The following is a 22,569-nucleotide window of genomic DNA, read 5'->3' as shown; positions in this document are numbered from 1 at the left end:
TTGACTATTAGATTCTTGGAATTCCCCATTCCAATATGGGCTCTTCAGAAGATAGAAGGCTATGATCTCGCTTTTCTGAGCAGAGCAAATTGCTCCATACTATACGAATAAATCCTCTACTTCCCAGAACTGATGGCAAATTCTCAAAGCACCATAAAATTCGTGCATGGCTCACTGCTGCAGCTGTATAATTAAAAGAAAACGAATATATTGACTGCTTCTCCTCAGAATAGCATTCATAAGTCACTGCTCCACAAGAGAAGCTTGTTGCTAAAAGGATCATGGCCAATATCATTTCTGCTACTAAAGAGAAAGGATGGCTTGCATTTTCCTCCTCATACATGTACCAAAAATGCTCCACGAGCTGATTTTTCTAATATAATTTTTTTAAATTTTATTTAATTTTATTTTTTATCTTTTCACAATTTTTATTAACATTTTCCATGATTATAAAAAATATCCCATGGTAATCCCCCCCACACTTTCCCCTTTGAAATTCCATTCTCCATCATATTACCTCCCTCTAATATAATTTTTGAGCCATCACGATAACCATGAAGAAATGATTGTCCATAGTGCAGATTTTACCACCATGTTATTGCTTTATCTTTGCTACACTGGCTCAGTACCTCCAAACCTAACCCACAGGCTTATTTTTAGCAGTGACTAAAGGACTCCATGCTCTAATTTATGCACACATATAAAATCAATAATTACTTAGCCGACCTTTTCATTCGTCTAAATTTGGCCTGGCATAATGGAAGCTGCCCACACAGTTCCCATTGAGAATGATAAATAGGGGAGAGTGAGGCATCTCTATCTTCTCTCTCAGGGTCAGATGAAATAGGAGGCAGCTCGAAGCTCAGCCCAGTCCTTGAGCTGAGCCATGAAAACTTTTCTTTGAGGCCAATTCCATCTTGATGAGTGCTGGGTTTCTTTGAGAAGAGGAATGCTAAGTTTGACTTGACCCCACCTTGGCTTTGTGCAGGACTCGGGCCTACAGTATGTTATTCTGCCTAATGAACGGATGGGAACAGTTCTCAGAATGAGTATCTGTGGAGATTATGGTCCCCAAAATGGACACAAGGCAAAGAGGTGCAAGGGCCTGAGGAGAGAAGTCATTGGGAAAATGCCCACTGCCCAAGGATGAGAACCCGAGTTCAGATCCCCAACAGCTGCATAGAGTTGATTGGTTGCGCTCATCTGAAAACCCAACACCGGGCATATAGAGATAAAAGGATCACTGGGGCTTGCTAGCTAGCTAGTTTAGTCTACTTGGTAAGTTCCAGGTTCAGTGAGGAGCTTGTCTCAAAAACAAATAAAGGGCTGGAAAGATGGCTTAGCAATTAAGGTACTTGCCTGCGAAGCCTAAGGACCCATGTTCAACTCTCCATGTAAGCCACTCGCAAAAAGGTAGCACATGCCCACCAGGTGGTGCAAACATCTGGAGTGGCAGAGGCCCTGGAGTGTCAATTATCTCTCTCTCTTCTTCCTCTCTCTCTCTCTCTCTCTCTCTCTCTCTCTCTCTCTAGAAAAACAATATATAAATAGGGGCTGGAGAGATGGCTTAGCGGTTAAGGTGCATGCCTGTGAAACCTAAGGACCCAGTCTCAATTCTCCAAGTCCCACATAAGCCAGGTGCACATGGTGGCACAAGCATCTGGAGTTCATTTGCAGTGGCTAGAGGCCTTGGTGTGCCCATTCTCTCTCTTTCTCTCTTCCTCTGACTCTGTCTCTAATAAATAAATAAAATCTTTTAAAAAAATGAATAAATAAAAACAAGTAAGTTGTGAGGGTGGGGAGGAAGCTCAGTACAGTTAATATTTCTTGCTGTGCAAGAATGAGAGCCTGAGTTCAATTCCTGGGACCTACCTGAAGGGCTGGCATGGCCATGCATGTCTGTAACACCAGCCATGATAGCAACAGAGAAAAGAGGATCACTGGTCTAACCAACAACTGGCAGGCTCCAGGTTTAGTGAAAAGACTGTGGGTAATAAGGCAGATCTTGAAACAGAAGAGCAGCTGATGTCCTTCTCTGGCCTCTGCACACAGCCAAATCTGTTCACACACATGGGCCCAAGGACATGTATATACCACACATATACACCATACATACTACACTGCAAACACACACACACACACCACAAAATAACTAAAGTGGGGCGCAATTGAGGAAGATACCCAATGTCTACCGCTGGCCTCCCCAAATGTGTACACTTGTGCATGTGAAGCTGCATGCATATGTGGACGCACACATATACATGTCACAAACACATAAACATTTAAAACATGTTACAGGTTGGCTTCAAGGATATAGAGATGGCTTAGTGGTTAAGCCACTTGCCAGTGAAGCCTAAGGACCCAGGTTCAATTCCTCAGGACCCACATAAGCCAGATGCACAAGATGGCACAAGGTGGCACATGCAACTAGAGTTTGTAGTGGTTAGAGGCCCTGACACACCCATTCTCTCTCTCTCCCTCTCCCCCCCACATATATATATGCAAATATATGCCCCCCTCTTTTTCAAATATATAAAAACAAATAAAACATATTTTTTAAAATAATTTAAAAAGTTGGCTTCATATACGTCCCTATGTAAGGTATAGGAAGGAAATACATATGGGTCCACATAGACTTCTGGTAATACCTATTGTTGCAATTACCTTCTTGCTGGGACAAAAACGCATGATCAGAAACAGCAGATGGAAAGAAAAGTCTGATTTTAGCTGAGAGTGTTAAGGTAATGTTTCATCGTGGCGGGGAAAACATGACAGAGAATACAGCTGGAGCATCACATCTAGTCACATCAGTTGTGAGGCAGCAGCAAGAGTAAGCTAGCTATACCCAGGCCTGTCCTCAATGACACAACTTCTCCAGTGAGACCCCACTTCCCAAAGGCCCTACAACGTTCTCAAGTTGCCACCATCTGGGGTCCAATAACCCAAAATACATGAGGCTATGTGGGACATTTTGCATTAAATCTACCACATCTATCTATGCAACTCTCTCCAGCAGCCTCTTCATTTCGAAGGTTTCCCTACCAGTGTGCTCAGATGCTTTTAAAAGGCCGATTTCCTCTTGAGTGTGTGGTAATAATCTGGCCCAACTTTGAGGCAGTTAAGGGGTAACAGGGCCCCCTGAAATAAAGGCAAGGACTGTTGTGGAGTCTGTCCTTGCAGTCTTCACTTTGCTAGAGGTCAAAGAAGTATCTCACTTCTCCTCATGTCTTGCATCCCAAAGGAGTTCCCTAGATCTGTTTTTCCTTCAACTCAACCTGAGTTCGTAGAAATCAGTTCCCCTTCCTAAAAAAGTTCCCTTTGCTGGATTTCTAGAAGAATGAAACCAGATTTCCTACTAGAAACCCAGCATTAGGGCTGGTTAGCTCAGCCCTCACCCAGAACCTAGAAGAGATCCCAATCTTGGGCTCTAGGTGGTCTTTTCAAATTCCCAAAATGCCCTCTTGCCTCCTTGAGCAAGAGCTCTACCATCTCTCCTTCTCTTAAGTTCTATCCATAATGTGGTAAAATATATCTATACTTACCCATTAGCATGTATATTTTAGTTCCATGAACTAATAAGACAAGAACCTGGAGGCCACTAACTCAGTGGAAGCTTTGTGTTGACCATAACAATCTGCCACCCTAACTCTTGGGTTACAGCAAAACCAAGAGCCACGAAAGTCCCTGGTGCTCCTAAGGATACTCCAAAAACATTTTAGCCATATTTGTTCATTTATAAAGAACCCCAATTCCCATACCAACTTCATTTTACAACCTATATTTCTGGGGCTGGAGAGATGGATTAATGGTTAAGGCTCTTACCTGAAAAGCCAAAGGACCTTGTGTTCGATTCCCCAGGACCCACATAAGCCAAATGCACAAGATGGCACATGCATCCAGAGTTTGGCACCCATTCTATCTCTCTCTATCTGCCTCCCCATCTCTCTCTCTCTCAAATAAATTAAATAAATTTTTAAAAACTGGATTTCTTGTTTTCAGAGCGGCCTTTTTATTTTTTATTTATTTATTTTTTTTTTGATGAACTTACTCAAAAGGGAAAAAGTGCCTTTTCCTCTTTTCCAAAGAATTATTTGACCTCTCTGGAAATGCCGTCTTCTAGCTCCCATGAAGGAGCGTGCCATGCCTCGTACTAGCCATACTCTGTCTTGAATTCTAGGGCCATTGTTCAAATTGTGTAAGAAACTTGGCCATCTTTGCCAAGGGGTATGGCCAGCTAAACCAACGATCCCTCTCATGAGGAGTAGAACCTTAGTGAGACCTAAAACTGAGACCGGAACTTTCAGTTTTCTTTCTATGCCCACAGGACTAGGAGGTAGCCAAGATCACCCAAATATTTAAGTTACATATAAAAACTTGTGGGGCTGGAGAGATGGCTTAGCGGTTAAGCGCTCGCCTGTGAAGCCTAAGGACCCCGGTTCGAGGCTCGGTTCCCCAGGTCCCACCTTAGCCAGATGCACGAGGGGGCACACGCGTCTGGAATTTGTTTGCAGTGGCTGGAAGCCCTGGCGCGCCCATTCTCTCTCTCTCCCTCTATCTGTCTTTCTCTCTGTGTCTGTCGCTCTCAAATAAATAAATAAAAAATGAACAAAAAATATTAAAAACTTGTGAACTGTTGACGTGTTCAATAATATGTGTAATATTATTTTACTATCACTAGGAATTTAACTGCTATCTACCGGACAATTATCATGCATTTATTAGCTGCAAAACAACTATTATAGTACTTTATATCTATTAATGTCTTGGGTCTTTATCACCAGCCCAGAGTGGCAACTATACCTATTTTTATTTTACAAATGAAACATCTAGGTAAGTGACCTTTCCCAAGGTCACAAAGACAGTGAGTGATAGAATGGGGTTTATAACCTATGCAATCTTATCTGAAACCAGGGCCCAAGTTCACCTGTGAAGCTCTCACTGTTTTAGAATTTTACATACGTTATCTATTTAAGCCTCATCACAGGCTCTGGCCTCCGACCCCTGTTTTCTATCCATAGGGTTGTAATAACCTCTTTAGATTTTCTGCCTAGCAATACAGTATTTCTTTAGAAGGTTTGAACAAAGGCTCAGCCAGGAAGGACCTGTAACTTACCAGACATTCTCTGACACAGTCCCTGTGTTTATCAGCCACATTTTTTTTTTTTTTTTTTTTTTTAGGAAAGTTCAGTATTCCTCAGCACGGATGCCTGGCACGCAAAAATAACACAGAGCATACCCAGCGAATGCTGACACCAGGGAGTGGTGAGGGAAAGATCACACGGCCTCGAAGCCAGGAGGGGAGGGAAAAGAAGGCCGAGAAGAGGCTTTGGAACACAAAAGCCATCTAGTCTCAGGGGTTTGGTGGCCAGCTGCTCACATCTTTGCATAAAACATGGGCACACCACTGTCGGGGGACACAGTAAGGATGGCTCCCGGGGGCAACCAGCAAATTGGAGAATGCCTTGGTGAGGTGGGGAGCTCAGGATAAAGAGGAGAAAGGAGGTTTCTTTTTTTCTCTCTCTCTCTCTCTTGCATGTGCCTAAGACATGCATATTGCACAGAAAAGTGGGGAGGAAATCACAATAGTTCAAGTGCTAAGACATTGGGTATGTTGCTTTAAACCCTCCTGGCAACATCTAATGTCCTCACTAACACAGAGGGGAATCTAGCCACCTGTCAACCCCAAGACACACTACCGACTGTTCGGGGAGATATTCTAGACAGGAAGGAGCCTGCCACAATAATTACAGCACACTGCGATGGCCTTAAACAGTACCATCCTCTGTGCATTATCTCAGGCTTTTTGTCAGCCCCTCTGAAAGCCATCAGCTAACCGGGCATGCTTTACTGGCCAAAGAAAGTGATGTTTGGCTTTGGGTGATTTGTGGAATCTGAATTCTCATTATGCTGAAAGTATTACAGTCCACAATTTGAAAACCTCCAAGGAAGGGATGCCAGGTGCCAGAAATGACAGAGAAATCTAGGGACACTAAGACTGTTTAATTACACACACTGGATTTTTAATGGATTCATTCCACATGAAGAATGTGTAATTTAAAAAAAGAAATTAATTAGAAATAAAACCTTCAATACTGTCATGCAGCAAAAGAAATGAGACTAAGAAGTTAAAAATATTTACAATATGGTTAAAATAAAAATAGCGGGGCTGGAGAGATGGCTTAGCGGTTAAGCGCTTGCCTGTGAAGCCTAAGGACCCCGGTTCGAGGCTCGGTTCCCCAGGTCCCACGTTAGCCAGATGCACAAGGGGGCGCACGCGTCTGGAGTTCGTTTGCAGAGGCTGGAAGCCCTGGCGCGCCCATTCTCTCTCTCCTCCTCTATCTGTCTTTCTCTCTGTGTCTGTCGCTCTCAAATAAATAAATAAAAATTTAAAAAAAATAAAAATAAAAAAAATAATAAAAATAGCAGCATTTTAAAAATCTTTGTTCGGTAGAGGTGGCTTAGAAGTTAAGGTGCTTGCTTGCAAAACCTAAGGACCCATGTTCCACTCTCCAGATCCCACATAAGCCAGACACCCAAAGGTGAGGCAAGTGCAATGTTACACATGCCCTCTAGGTGGCACAAGTATCTAGAGTTAGATTGTAGTGGCTGAGGCCATGGAAGTCCAATTCTCTCTCTCTCCTTCTTTCTCTCTCTCTCTCACTCTTCCTTTTTTAATCTTTCAGTTTCTATATATACTCCTATTCCTCAGGAAAACACTGCTAGAAGGAAGATGTCCGATTCTGGTCATCTTTATCCCTACCAAACAGAGGACAAGATATCATGGGTATTATGACAGAGGAACTCAAGAGGTTAAGATAATTCAGTATGAATACCATGGTTTATTGATGACTGATGGATCATAAGGGGTTACTAAGCCTTGGAGGCTTGACCATTAAGAACATAAAAGATTCTTTCCCTTAGCAAGTGGGTAGAGGATAATTATTTGAAGTAAGGGAATCTAAAGGCTTAAAGCAGTCTGGAGCTTGACGACACTTCCTGATGGAGAGGCCCGATTATTTAATGATGAATCTCCTAGAGCAATATGGCAAAAGATACATGACTTGAAACCCTCACATGAGGCTCCTCAGAATAACATGAAGATGGAGCCATCAGGGCCTCGTGTTACCAGGAAAGATAATATTCATGGGTGCAAATCCAGATTGCCCAGTAGAATAAAGATGGGCACCTTCTAAGGTCACCTTGGAGACAGCATCAGTTTGGTCTGGTAGGAATGTTGAAATCTACATGTCTGCTCACAAAGTTCCTTGCTCATGCCAATGGCACTGCCATGACAGTGGGCACTGTTTTGAAGGGGGTAACCATTTGCTCGCTGATTGGAGTTGCTGCCAACTCTACAGGAGGGAATTCATGCCTAGTACTGAAGACCTCATCAAAAGCCTATGGTGCAGGAGGTTATAGAGATTGGGGGCAGACAGGGAGATAGTAAAGCATAAAAATTATCCTTCAAAATATAATGCTCCCAATTATTTGATATCTACCCATGGATGGGATGTAAGAAGTCTGTCTCAGTAGACCCCAAGCAGAATAAGTGTGAAGGAAATCTTATTGAGATGTGTTATAATGATATTACTGAATATTAGCGATAATGAGAAAATCTTAAAAACAGCCAAAGGAAAAAGCAAAAGCAAAATAATAATAAATAAAAGAAAAAGTCCATTACATGACATCCAGGGCAACAATGGTAAGAATGGAAGGCAATTTCTCTTCGAAAACAATGCAAGACAGAAGACAATTTTTGGACATCTTTAAGGTACTAGAAGAAAAATAACTATCAACCTAGAATTTCATATCCAATTTCTTCTAGAAATTGTCTTTCTAAAAGAAAACAAAAAACAGCTTTAGATAAATATGACTGGGAGAATTTATTATGAGTAGATCTGACTATGAAGTGATATTAAAGGAATTTCAATGTTAAAAAAAATGTTAGCCGGGCGTGGTGGTGCACACCTTTAATCCCAGTGCTCTGGAGGCAGAGGTAGGAGGATCGCTGTGAGTTCAAGGCCACCCTGAGATTACATAGTGAATCCCAGGTCAGCCTGGGCCAGAGTGAGACCCTACCTCCAAAACAACAACAACAAAAATTAAAGCCTGGAGAAATGGCATAGCAGTTAAGGCACTTGCTTGCCTGTAAAACCTAAGGACCCAGGTTTGATTCTCTGATACCCAAATAAGCCAGATGCATAAGGTAGCACATGTGTTTGGAGTTTGTTTGCAGTGGCTATAGGCCCTGGTGTGCCTATTCCTTCTCTCCCTCTCTGTCATTCTCTCTATCTATCTATGTACATACACGTCTACAGGTCTCTCAAAGAAATAAATAAATTATTTTTATTTTTCTGAAGAATTTTTTCAGGCTAAAGAGAAATGATTAATGAGTCAGTCCTACCTAAAAAAAAAAAAAAAGGAAATTGCTGAAAATAATAACATTTAGGTATTTAGATGAGCAAAAAGAAATATATATTCCCCATTTTATTTCATTACTACATAGTTGTTTTTTAAAACAAGATATTAACAGTACATTGTGGAATTCATCACATAAATATAGTGGGACAAGTGAAACTATAACATTGTAAGTGTCTTGTATGTGAAGTTGTATAACAGAGGCTCAACCAGCACTATAATATAGAGTGGAAATCATAATCCAGAACAACCTTTAAAAAGAAAATAAAACTCAGCTACTTAGTCAAGTAGATAAAGGTGGGAGAGCAAAGAAAAGATAGAAAAGGAAAACATATCAGCCTGAAGACATTAGCAATTATGCTACATATTTTTCAATTTGTTATGTTTATTTATTTATTTGAAAGTGACAGACAAAGAGGGAGAGAGAGAGAGAGGGAGAGAGAGGGAGAGAGAGAGAGAGAATGGGTGCACCAGGGCCTCCAGCCACTGCAAACGAACTCCAGACATGTGTGCCTCCTTGTGCATCTGGCTAACGTGGGACCTGGGGAACCGAGCCTCGAACCGGGGTCCTTAGGCTTCACAGGCAAGTGCTTAACTGCTAAGCCATCTCTCTAGCCCCAATTATGTTATATTTAAATGCAGTGTTGCTGCAAATGAGAAGCAGAGATTGGCATACTATATGGACAAGCCTAAGTGCATGCTATTTAAAAGAGATGAAGTTCTAAATAGAAAGACATGCATTGTTTAAAAGTAAAAGCTAGAAAGAATATATTATGCAACACAAATCTTGAGAAAGCCAGGGTGTTCATCTAGGTATCAAAGTGTACTTCAGGACAAGACTGACAGAAATAGAGATATTTCACCTGGACAAAAGGGTCTATTCATTAAAACAAAATCCTAAATGTGCATGCATCTAATAATGGGATTCCAAGATACTTGAAGCAGAAACTGGAAGGAGTAAGAAAGAACTGCACAGTCCAGAAATTATAGTTGAAGATTCCAATACCCAGTAATTGACAAAAAAAAAAAAAACCCAAAAATCAGTAAGGGTAGAAAGCTGAATGGAACTGAAATTGTCTCTCCATCCATCCTTGGGCTCCTGGTAGAAGATCACTGACTTCCTTCATCTCTAACTTTTAGCAGAGAGCAAAACCACCCACCCAGGCAGGCCACTAGATTTTTCCTTGAGAAGACCTTTATAAGCCTATATTGGTGTCTGGCCTGGACATGTTTCTTTCTTCATAATCCGAAGCCACATGATTCTGTCGGAATCCATTCTCTTCTTTGTGGGGTTACGTAGAAGAGACTTTGAGAATTGAAGAGTCAAACATGGCATAGTTCAAGTGCTGCCTTTTACAGAAGACAGGTCCTGTTGATTCCTTGTGGCCCCGTTTAATTGCCAATACACATCCACATGCAAAGGGGAGAAAACAGTACCCAAGAAAGGAGAGCAGTCTGACCAATACCAGACAGCCTATAAGCATGTGCAACCGGTTTCTTCACTAACAGTCTCATCTTGAAGCCTCTACGATCCTCGTAAGAAACCTGGCAAGTGCTCACAGAACTGGAGTAACTGAAAGAAATCAAGACACCATCAGGTCCAAGATGGAACTGCTTGGATGTACATAGTTGGTTATGGATGGAGCCAACAGTGGGAACTAGGCCTTTTGAGTTCCAACATCTTCCCTTCCACCATATGGTCTTAGAGACAGCAAACTAAAATTGGACTTACTCTTTCAATCTAATGTCTTGCAACTAAAGTTTCTGATCATATAAATTCACTCTGAAGCAGGGGAAAAAATATTTCTTAATTATCTGTTTTAATCTCATTGCAACTAAATCTAACCAATGTCTCGAAATGGCCAAGGGGGAAATCCTTGCCAGGCGGTAATGATGCACACAGTGGCATTTCAACATCAGTCAAATACAATTTATGTTCGAACAGCCTGGAATATATTTAGATACAACAGTTTCATTATTCTGCAATGGCTGTCTTCACTTTGAGTCCCATTCTCTATCTCTGGTTCCCATCTCCTCGCAAATCCTGCTGCTTGCTAGGAATTTCCAGCTATTAGATACTCAGCTCTGGATAGCCCACCATTGTAACCTCTTTTCCCATTTGACATTAAGCTTTTCCACTCATGTGGGAGGAGCTAGTCTTCTGCCAAAGAGAAGAGTTATGCATCTACTGAGGCAATCTTCTTCTTCCTACACTTTAGGGCTCACAGGAGCAGGGTGGGGTATATAGCCTGTTTTGGGACACCTCAAACTTGGATCTCTAGCCTTTTCAGTGTTATGAAGCAGGGGTTACAAGCGGAACACATGACAGGCATCATCTCCAGTGAACTCATTTCTGGGTGGCCTTTCTCTGCATTTCTTGGTCTGGTATGATCTTCTGTGTAATCCTCCCTCATTTATAGGTGCTGTGCCTTGGGACTGCCTGTCAACGCACAGAGATCTCTAACCTCATTCACTGCTTTCTCAAAGCTTCCCGTTGCACAAGAGGAAGGAGCAAGCTCATGTTAGTTGCCTGGCCATCATATAATCCAGGCCTTCTTTTTAATCTCCGTGGCTCTTCACTGGAAGATCTTCGAACCAGTGAGGACTGTATCGATTGCTTTAATTCCCTGTGGCAAATTACCTGACAGGAACAGCTTGTGAGAGGAAGGATTTCTTTGCGCTCATGCTCTCTCAGGGTTTTCAGTCTCTTGCATCAAGGAAGGTGGAGCGTATCAGCGATATCACATCTGGGAGGCAGAGTTTGTTCACACAGGGGTGGACCAGGAAGCAGAGGAAACAGGGACAGGCATGACCTTCAAAGGGTTTCCATAGTCCTGACAGCCAGGCGCCAGCTCACAAAGATTTCACAGCCTTCAAAAGAACACCACGGGATGGGGATCAAACATTCAAAACACGAGCCTGTGGCAGGCACTTCAGATTCAAGACATAACAGGGATCCTCCCTGTCTACGAAGGGTTTCAGGAAACTGGCAATAAGACCAGTGACTATGAACTGAAACCTCTGAAGTCACGAGACAAAAATAAAAATAAAAAACCTTTAGGGAATGGAGAGGTGGTTTAGCAGTTCAGGTGCTTGCTGCAAAGCCAAAGGTTTGATTCCCCAGGACCCATGTAAGTCAGATGTACAAGGTGGCACATGTGTCTGGAGTTCGTTCGCAATGGTTGGAGGCCCTGGAGAGCCTATTTTCTCTCTCTCTTTCTCTCTCTGCTTCTATCTCCCTCTTTCAGATAAATAAATAACATATTGAAAAATTAAAATGTTTTCATTTTAAGTTGTTTATCTCAGGCATTTTGTCATGGTGATGGAAAGCTGACTAATACCTTCTTGAGATTTCAGGTAAATCATGTGATCTTTAGGAGTTTCAGTGGTCTCATCTGTAGAATGGGGCTAACTCCCAAGCTTAATCAGGATTCAAATGCAATGACACTTCGGTAAATATTAGCTCTCTCAGAGTGCAGAGATGGCTCAGCAGTTAAGAACATTTCTTTTTGTTGTTGTTTTGGTTTGTTTTTTGTTTTGTTTTTCAAAGTAGGGTCTCACTCTAGCTCAGGCTGACCCAGAATTCATGCTGTAGTCTCAGGGTGGCCTGGAACCCATGGCGATCCTCCTACCTCTGCCTCCTGAGTGCTGGGATTAAAGGCGTGCGCCACCATGCTACATGAGAGCCCGAGGAGGCCTGAGAGACCCAGGGCCCACATAGCCACACACATCCCCAGTTATAGTTACGCCATAGGCAGTTACAACCCCAGTCCTGTGGGGAGCACAGCCTGGAGAATTGCTGAGGATCATGAAAGAAAAAAAAAAAAAAAAAAGACAAGCTTGAGGATCAGTACGAGATTCCAGCTGAAGTAGGAACAGAGGGAAGAGCATTGGAAGAGCCATTCAGTTTACCCCTGCTCTCTGGCCACCTCAGGAGAGCCCACCCTGCCATAGGCAAACACACTGGGCATGGCATGGGCACGTACATATCCCCCACATACACATGAGCAAAAATAACATTAGCAAGGCTGGAGAGATAGCTTCGTGGCTAAGGCGCTTGCCTGTGAAACCTAAGGACCCTGGTTCAATTCCTCAGTACCCACATAAGTCATAGGCACAAAGGTGGCACATGCATCTGGAGTTCATCTGCAGTGGCTGGAGGCCCTGGTGGACCTGTTGTCTCTCTCTCTCTCTCTCTCTCTCTCTCTCTCTCTCTGTTCCTCTTTCTCTCTCTTAAATAACTGAATAAAAATTAAAAATAACATTAGTGCCTTCTCTCCTTCCTACTACCAAAGTGAGTGGCATCAGGACCTTAGGCAGATTTTTGAGGGTGAAGTTAGAAATCCAGAGAAATGGAGAACTGGCAGGAAAAGAGAAGCTGGGGTCAGGAAGAGAGACATCAAAGCCTATGTTATAAGAGTTGTCCATTTCAAGATCCTACTTAGAAAAGAGCATGTTAGTGGGAGAGTGTTTCTTCTCCAGTCATTAGTCAAACATATTAATCATCAGATTGGGAAATGGACGCAAAGATGCCAACTGGCCTGGCCAGATATCTCTACCTGTTCAGTATGCCCTGGGCAGAAACCCCCAAATCTGCACCCTGCCTTGAAGAATATGACCCCCAGAATCTAGAAAAGCAGCTTCCCAGATGATTAGAGAGAAGTAGGTCTCTTCTCTATGGATTTCTCCACGTCCATTTGTCCTGACCTTCGTTGAAGTTTCTCTGCTGTGTATTGGGACATGGCCGAACCATGTCTGATAGAAAGAATTTACTCTACAGAGAAGAATTCTCAGGGCAGCCACCCGGAGGATACCGATTATGAAGCACTCCTGCCGCAGTGCTGGCAATTTCCCCATCCAGATGTCAAAAGCTGGTTAATTAAGATTAAGACATATTTCTTTTAGCAAGTCCAGTCAATCGCATTTCCAGGATGGTCTTTTCTCGTGTTCATTTCCACAGAAATTTGTCTCTAGAGCAGCTGCAAGTAGCAAAAAAGTCAGACGTTCACAAGGAGGTTTCTAGAGGAATTGGAAAGAAAGAAAGAAAGAAAGAAAGAAAGAAAGAAAGAAAGAAAGAAAGAAAGAAAGAAAGAAAGAAAGAAAGAAGGAAGGAAGGAAGGAAGGAAGGAAGGAAGGAAGGAAGGAAGGAAGGAAGGAGAGAGAGAGAGAGAGAGAGAGAGAAAGAAAGAAAGAAAGAAAGAAAGAAAGAGAGAGAGAAAGAAAGAAAGAAAGCAGGCAAGCTTATTGGGAGCTGGAGAGATGGCTCCATGGTTAAAGCCATTTGCTTGCAAAGTCTGATGGCCTGGGTTCAATTCTGATTCCTCAGTACCTACGTAAACCCAGATGCATAAAGTGGTGCATGCGACCGGAGTTCATTTGCAAGAGGCCTTGCTACTCCTATTCTCTTTTTCTCTCTCTTTTCCTTGCAAATAAGTAAATGAAAATATATTTTTTAAATTAGCTTATTGGTTGAGCAAACGGAGAAGGGGCACTTTCAGGAAGGAATTAAGTTGTCTAGGCTTCAAGCTATCTTTTTCTTTGCATGTGTATGTTGCTATGGTATGCATGTGTGTGTGCATAATATGTGTTTGTATGTTTGCCGGCACAGGTGTGTGTGAAAGAGAATGCACGTGTGGACTGTAGAGGTCAGAGATCAGTATTGTGTGCCTCCCTCTATTTTTCTCCACCTTATTTGTTGAGACAGGATCTCTTACCAAGCCCACAGTTTACCGATTAGGCTAGTCCAGTATCCATTAAGACCCAGGGATCTGCCTGTCTCCACCTCCCAAGGACTGAGATTCCCGGCACACATCATCACACCCAGCATTTATTTACATGAGTGCTGGGAATCTGAACTCAGGTCCTCATATTTACCAAGTGAGCCATTTACACCGCCCCAGAAGCTGCTGTTTTCAAGTAGCAGGCATATTCTACAGCTTCGCAAAATAGTAGCAGTTAAAGCCCAATGTCCAGTTGAGCAGAGACTCACTGAAGAAGAATGAAAGCTCAAGACTTAATCTCATTCACATTTCGCCAGTTTACGGTGATTCACTCCATCATGACTCAGAAGGAAACTCCCCCCAACGAGTAAGTCATAAATACTCTGCTGATTTCTCCAGTTCTCCCTTTGCTTGGCAATAATGCCAAAGCCCAGAAAACAGTGCTTGAACAATCCGCAAATTAAGAGGATTTTTTCGGCATCCATAAACTTCAAGCTGAAGAGGCTATTGGAAAAGCTGTGGTAAAGGAGGCAGTAACTGTTTTATCTTTTTCCATAAAACTCTAATGCATTGGAGGGAAAATAAAGAAACCCCAGGTATAAACACTGATATTGGAAGTTCAGTACACAACCCCTGTGATCTATGTGCAGCGAAGTTAAGGTGGTTGAGTATGGATGATGATAAAATTCTAAACAGAACTCATGAGAGGAACCCAAACCATCTGAAAAAGGGGTTTTTTAATGGGATTTATTAGCAAGACCATCCTTGGGAATTATAGTGACATACATAGAGGAGTTTTGCAAAGGCAAATTACACTATGTTGGGCATTATCCTACCTCAATTTAAAGGTAAAAGGCAAAAAACCAAAGGTCACCAGCCCAAGAGTATATTAATTTATATCTAATGTAGGGTTTTTTCCACACATGAAAAAGTCCAAAGGGGAAAAAATTACAGCTCCCACAAGAAAGTTCCGGCAATAATCTTACATAATTTACAACATAAAAGGACATTTCAATATCCAGAAATTGTGGCTGTTCAGCAGTGTAAAAATGGATCTGAGCAACTCATTTGATGCAAAAGTCAGGTTAAAAATCCTCAGCTGGGCCTGGGGGTATGGCTCAGTGGGTCATGTATGTGCCCAGAAAGCAAGAGGATCTGAGTCAAACTCACAGAAACCACCCAAACTGTTGGGCGTTGGCGATATGCTCCTGTCATCCTAAGTAAGCAGAGAGAGGAGAATCCATGAGACTCGCCAGCTGGCTAGTAAGTCTAGCTAAATCAGTGAGTCTCGGGTTCAGCGTGAGACTCTGTCTCAAAAGACAGTAATTGAGGTTGGGAGTGGTGGTTCCAGCACTCAGGAGACAGAGGTAGGAGGATCGCCTTGAGTTCGAGGCCACCCACCCTGAGTCTGCATAGCGAATTCCAGGTCAGCCTGAGCTAGAGTGAGACCCTACCTCAGAAAAAAACAACAACAAAAGACAGAGAGCATAATTGAGGAAGATATATGCCATGACTTCTGGCAACCACACATGATGCACACATGTGCACTTACACCACACACATAGGAACACACATGTGCGCACATACACAGAGGAGAAAAAGCAATCCTTAACCAGGGCTGGAGAGATGGCTTAGTGATTACGACCCTTGCCTGCCAAGCCTAAGGACTCATGTTCGGCTCTACAGGTCCCACGTAAGCCAGTCACACAAGATGACACAAGCACACGATTATAGTGGCTGGAGGCCCTGGCACGCCACACCAATTCTCTCCTCAATATTTTTTTAATCCTTAACCTTGGGCTGGAGGGATGGCTTAGTGGTTAAGGCGTTAGCCTGCAAAGCCAAAGGACCCAGGTTCGATTCCCCAGGACCCACGTTAGCCAGATGCACAAGGGGGAGCATGTGTCTGGAGTTTGTTTGCAGTGGCTGGAGGCCCTGGTGTGCCCATTCTCTCCTCCTCCTCCTCTCTCTCTCCCTCTCTCTCTCTCTCTCTGTCAGTCTCTCTCCCTCCCTCCTTCTTTCTCTGTCAAATAAATAAAAATAAATATCAAAAACTAAGAAATAAATCCTTAAGCAACTGGCTACTTCTCACAGCTCATTATTCCTCCTCAAAGTCACACTTGCAATGGGTCTTATTTGCAGATAAAATAGTAGAAGAAAATATGTGACTTTGGGTACAAGGGAAAAAGCATGAAGGACTAAGTCAGATCTCCAGAGCCTGGAGAAGTAGTTACCCAGTAAGGCCCGAGCCAGCAGAGTCCGCTCTCTAGGTGAACACAGGCTCAGGACAGCCCTGAACAATTTCATAACCTTACGCCTTCCAAATGGAGAGAAGGTGTCTACTGTCCTACTTCATAATAATTAGATACAGATATGTAGGCGGGAGCACAATCATTTCAGAGTTTGATGAATCATTTACCAATTAAGGAGATGAGTACAGGAAGGGATGGGTTATATAACTTTGATACAAGTGCTCATTTTCTTATATTATTTATACACATGAAATTGTTGCTTTTATTAACCAAGAGGTTAATCACTTGAATAGGATCGGCTTCACCCTTTCCAGTCCCATACACTGGCAAATTGGCGCATCTTATGTTAGGAAAATAAGCCAGCAGTTTTTCTAGGACTTATCTATGTGGTACAGTTTAATAACCTTTTATAAATGAAAAATGAGAATGCTAGGCCAGAGTGCTATGGTTGGAAAGCCACTCCATTTAGTGGCAAGGGAAAAAGAAAGAGTTCACAGGATTCTGGTAAAAAACAAACTCTACAAAAATTGCCTTTTTCTGATGCTTCATGCTGTCAACTCAGAACCCACTCTATAGGGACAGAACGTGTTACCACAGTGCCAGGTTGCCTCAGTGGTAGAGTGCATGGGGCCCTCTGGATTGGACTCCCACACTCTCTACAAAGTAAGGATAAAGAAGAGAGAGAGAGGGCTGGAGAGATGGCTTAGCGGTTAAACGCTTGCCTGTGAAGCCTAAGGACCCCGGTTCGAGGCTCGGTTCCCCAGGTCCCACGTTAGCTAGATGCACAAGGGGGCGCACGCGTCTGGAGTTCGTTTGCAGAGGCTGGAGGCCCTGGCGCGCCCATTCTCTCTCTCTTCCTCTATCTGTCTTTCTCTCTGTGTCTGTTAAAAAAAAAAAAGAAGAAGAAGAAAGAGAGAGAGTGAAACTCTTTGGGACATGAGAGATTCCAACACACCTCTATACCTCTTCCTGGAGATAGAAAAGTGTCACTGGAGATCAAGCTTTGTCACCACGTGCATATTTCAAGCCAGTCCCATACCTTCTATGTCCTCATTGGTGAAATAAGGATTCATTCATTCAGTATACTCTGAAGGCCATCCACATGCTCTCGGTATAGGACACTAGAATTGTAATGGCAAGACTTGACAAGTTCTAATTTCTTGAAGCTTTGGTTCTAGTGGGGAGAACAGCAATACATATGTGAAAAATAAACATTAGAAAGCTGGGATGAGTATTCTCAAAGATATCATAGAAATGATTGACTGGCACTTTTTTATGATAAAAACCTTTAGTTCAAGATTTATGTTCTAACAAGTTTTTAAGTGTGCAATACTGTCTGGTTGACAATAGCGTACAACAGATCTCTGGAGGTTATTCATATTGCTTGACTTCAACTTTATGCCCATTGATGAGTAAATTCTCCCTATCTGTCCTGGCACCAGCCATCCATTTATTGATACCATGAATTTGACTATTTTTCATACCTCATATAGTTAGAATTACACTGGACTTTACTTTCAGAGTCTTTCTCATTTCTCTTGATATATAACTCCAAGGTTCATCCATGGAGAATATTATAAAATTACTTCAGGGGCTGGAGATATGGCTTAGCAGTTAATTTGCTTGCCTGAAAAGCCAACGGACCTAGGTTCAATTCCCCAGGACCCATGTAAGCCAGATGCATGTGGCTGTGCATGCATCTGGAGTTTGTTTGCAATGGCTGGAGGCCCTGGTGCACCCATTCTCTCTCTTTCTCTTTCCAATAAATTAAAATAAAAGTATTTTTTTAATTTACTCAAAATTTCTCTCTAAGCCTGAATCATATTCCAATATAGGTTCATCTAGTCCTGCTCTTCATAGGAGAACCAGAAAAGAACCATTAAAGGCTCATATTACGCTGAGATCAAGACAGGAGGAGAAATAAATCATCACTGAAGCCAATAGAAGTCCAGGGAGCCAAAGACCCAAAGCTCCTGGTTCCTGAGGAGCTTGGCTTATTCAAGTTCATGGTCATTTATGTGGGGATCAGGTACACTAGATAGGCATCCTCAGTTCCCATAGGACCTTATCACCCACAGTAAGGATTTTCTATATCCTTTGGTTTCAGTAAAAAACAATCATCAAAGGGAGTTTATATAACTTTACTTTTTATTTTTTTTAAGAGAGATCCTTCAATTGCAACAACATAAGATAGAGGACAGTGGTGGTGGGAAATTATGTCCCATAATGTTCCCATGACATAAGACAGAAGCTGAGGACGACAACAGCTTGGAAGATTTTTTTATTTTATTAATTTATTAGAGAGAGAGAGAATACTCAAGATACCAGGGCCTCAAGCCATTGCAAATAAATTCCAGATGCATGCGCCACCATGTGCATCTGGCTTCCTTGGGTTCTGGGGAATTGAACCTGGGTCCTTAGGCTTTACAGACAAGTGTCTTAACTGCTAAGCCACCTCTCCAGCCCAATAACAACTTTAAAAACATGACGCTGAACTGAGGACAGTAAGATTTAGGAACCACTGACATGTTCCGTGTAGACATGATTTTGAAGTGCCTTTTGAGACATCCAAGCAGGTAGGCCCAGCAGGGAAGTTGGACGTGGAAGGGTGAGCCACAGAAAATCACGGGTGAAGAACGCAAATTTGGAGGTAGGTTTAGGAGCATGTGCCTATAGCCCCCAGCATTTGGAAGGTGGAGGCAGGAGAAATAGGAATTCCAGGCTATTTTCACCTACAAAGTAAATTTGAGGCCAGCCTGGGATAGAGACTTTGTCCCCAAACAAAGAAAAGTAGGACATGATGGTGCATGCCTTTAACCCCAGCACTCAGGAGGCAGAAGTAGGAGGATAGCTGTGAGGTGGAAGCCAGCCTGAGACTACATAGTGAATTCCAAGTCAGCTTGGCCTAGAACAAGACCCTACTTTGAAAAATCACAAATTAAAAAAAAAAATTTAAAAATTTTTAAAAATGAAAGAAAGTAAATTTCAGAGCCCTCCAAGTAGCAATAGTGTATGAACAGTGGTAGTAATGTCTCTCACATATCTCACACAGGGTTTTATGCTCTGTTATCTTTCAAACTGCCTATCTCACTGAAGATTAAATTCTGCTGTAATAACAAAAATGTGAAGGTATTAATGGCTAAAAGCTACAAGAGTTGATTTCTTGCTCGTGTTGCATGTTCCTACTTTGGCTGGGGTCTGACCTATGTCTCTGTTATCATAAGTCAGACTGAGGGCAACAGATGCCTAGTCTAGAGCACTGTTAGTCATAGTTGCTACAATGGTTAAAGGTATAACTTGATTAGGACAAAAGGTGCCCAGATAGTTTTGCAAATATTTTGTACATATATCATGAGGAAGTTTCCAGAAGAAAAGAGCATTTGAATTGAGGAAAGCCAGTTGCACAAAATCTGAGAGAAATTTTTTGTTCTGCTTTCTTCCTGTCATTAAGCAGGCACGTCCATCTCTTCTGTCTTCAGCCTCTGTCTCAGAGTGCAACCTGGCCTCACAGCTCTCCTGGTTTGCAGATCTCTATCAGACCAGAACTACACCATCAGCTCTTCTGGGTCTCCAGTCTGCCTACCATTGATCTGGAAACTTCTCAGCTTCCATCGTTACACAAGCAATGCTTTATAATGAGCACAGGCATATAGACAAAGGTAATAGATATCCTATTGGTTCTGCTTTTTTGTTTTGTTTTGTTTAAGAACCAGATAAAATAATGCACGTGAGAATTTCCCCCTGTACCATTCAAGTCACATATTCGGCCTATGCTAGACAGATGTAGCTGTATTGGAGAATGACGGTGGATTATTGTAAGCTTTAGCAGGTGGTGACTCTGAACATAGCTGCTTTTCCAGATGTGGTGTCATTGCTTGAGCAAATTAGCATACCCCCTGGTGCCTGGTAAGCAGCTATGGATCTTCCCTCCATCCCTGTCCATGAGGCCCACCCAAACCAATTTGCTTTCAGATAAGGCTAGAAGCACACCTCCTCCTACCTACCACAGGGATATATCAACTCTAGCATTACATCATATATTAATTTCATGGGGATCTTCACTGCATCTCCCTTCCATGGGCTATCAAATTGACCTATTATATTAATGACATTATGCTGATTAGACTTAGAAAGCAAGAAGTGGCAATGACTCTAGAACTATTGAAAAACATTTGGGTGTCAGAGGATAGGAAATAAATATGATAAATATGCAGCAGCCTTAGGTAAATTTTTAGAGATCCAAAAGTGTGGGATAGGTGATATGTTACAATAACTTAAAAAAAAAAAAAAAACTTTGAGAGAGAGCAAGAGAGACAAAGAGAGAGAGAGAGAATGGCATGCCAGGGTTTCAGTCACTGTAACCAAACTCCAGATGCTTGCGCCACCTAGTGGGCATGCACCACCTTGTGCTTGCTTCACCTTCTGTGCATCTGGCTTAAGTGGGATCTGGAGAGTTGAATATGGGTCCTTAGGCTGTGCAGGCAAGCACCTTAACTGCTCAGCCATCTCTCCAGCCCCAGAACTATTTTTATATGTGGGAAATGTTACCATAACTCTTTTCTAAATTTATTGATGAGAGAGAGAATGAGAGAAAGACACAGAGAGAGAGAGCTGGTGTGCCAAGGCCTCTAGGAAGTACAACTGAACTCCAGACTCTTGTGTGTATGCGTGAACTTGTACACATATGTCACCTTGTGCGTCTGGCTTATGTGGGATCTGGGGAGCTGAATGTGGGTCCTTAGACTTCTCAAGCAAGCACCTTAACTGCTAAGCCCTCTCTCCTGCCCCTACAATAATTCTGTTTAAAATATTTTCTTTATTTATTTATTTTGTTCATTTTTATTTATTTATTTGAGAGTGACAGAGAGAGAGAGAGGCAGATAGAGAGAGAGAATGGGCATGCCAGGGCTTCCAGCCACTGCAAACGAACTCCAGACACCTGCGCCCCCTTGTGTATCTGGCTAACGTGGGTCCTGGGGAATCAAGCCTCAAACCAGGGTCCTTAGGCTTCACAGGCAAGTGCTTAGCCGCTAAGCTGTCTCTCTAGCCCTTTTATTTTATTTTTGAGAGTGAGACAGACAGAGGGAGAAAGAGGCAAAGAAAGAGAGAGAATGGGCACACCAAGGCCTTTCAGCTACTGTGAACGAATTCCAGACACGTGTGCCCCCTTGTGCACAGGTGCAATATTGCATGCATGCATCACTTTTGCATCTGGCTGTATGTGGGACCTGGAGATTGGAGCAAGCATTCTTAGGCTTTGCAGCAAAGTGCCTTAATTAACCACTAAGGCATCTCTCCAGCCCCTGCCATAACTGTTATTTAAGTGAGGGATAAGTAAACATGTTCCATCTCTTCCACATATGAAACTATTTTAAAGGCACTATATCACATGGTCCTCTGTACTTTTATAGGCAGAACAGTCATTACATAGGTGGATATTTCTCCACCCGATGGCACAGACATTATGTAGGGAGTCTTTAGCAGGCCCTATGGATGAACCAGGGGAGATTTTTGGGGTGTGGGGACAAAGCCCTGCTAGGCTCTGCAGATAACTACTCCTGTTAGAAGATGGTTCTTGGTCTGCTACTGGGCTTTAATAGAACCTAAATGCTTGGTCACTGGGCACTGGGTTACCATGCAGCCTGGGATGTCCACAACACGCTGAGCGTCACCTGACTCCCCAAATCGTAAGGTTGAACCAACAGAGTAATAGCACTCCATCATCACACAGAAGTAGTGATAAGGATTGAGCCGAGCTTAATGGAAACGTAAGTTACATGAAGAAGTAATTCAATTATCAATTGCGCCCCCCACCCATGGTAGCTTGAACGGATGTCTCCCAATAGATTCAGGAGTTTATTAAAACTTTAGATCTCCAGCTGGAAGAGGGGGTCACCATGGGCGGCTCCTAGGGTCCAGCCCTAAGAAAGGTATGTTTGGGAGTAGATGCGAATTCCAGTCTAAGATATGGGAGTGCTTGAGCTCTACCTGGGGTTCCTGGGGTGTGCTTGCCTATGGCACTCACGGTGGTTCTTTTTCTCTCTGCTTGGATCTGTGAAAGGGGCTCAGCTCTTTCTTTATTATGGAACTTCCCCTGGATCTGTAAGCTTCAAAGAAATCCATTCCTCCCATAACTGGTATCTGGTTTGGAAGTTCATCCCAGCCACATGAGGCTGACT

This window comes from Jaculus jaculus, chromosome 15, assembly GCF_020740685.1.
Source record: "Jaculus jaculus isolate mJacJac1 chromosome 15, mJacJac1.mat.Y.cur, whole genome shotgun sequence".
NCBI lineage: Eukaryota > Metazoa > Chordata > Mammalia > Rodentia > Dipodidae > Jaculus > Jaculus jaculus.
Note: the sequence above shows the minus strand (reverse complement) of the source record.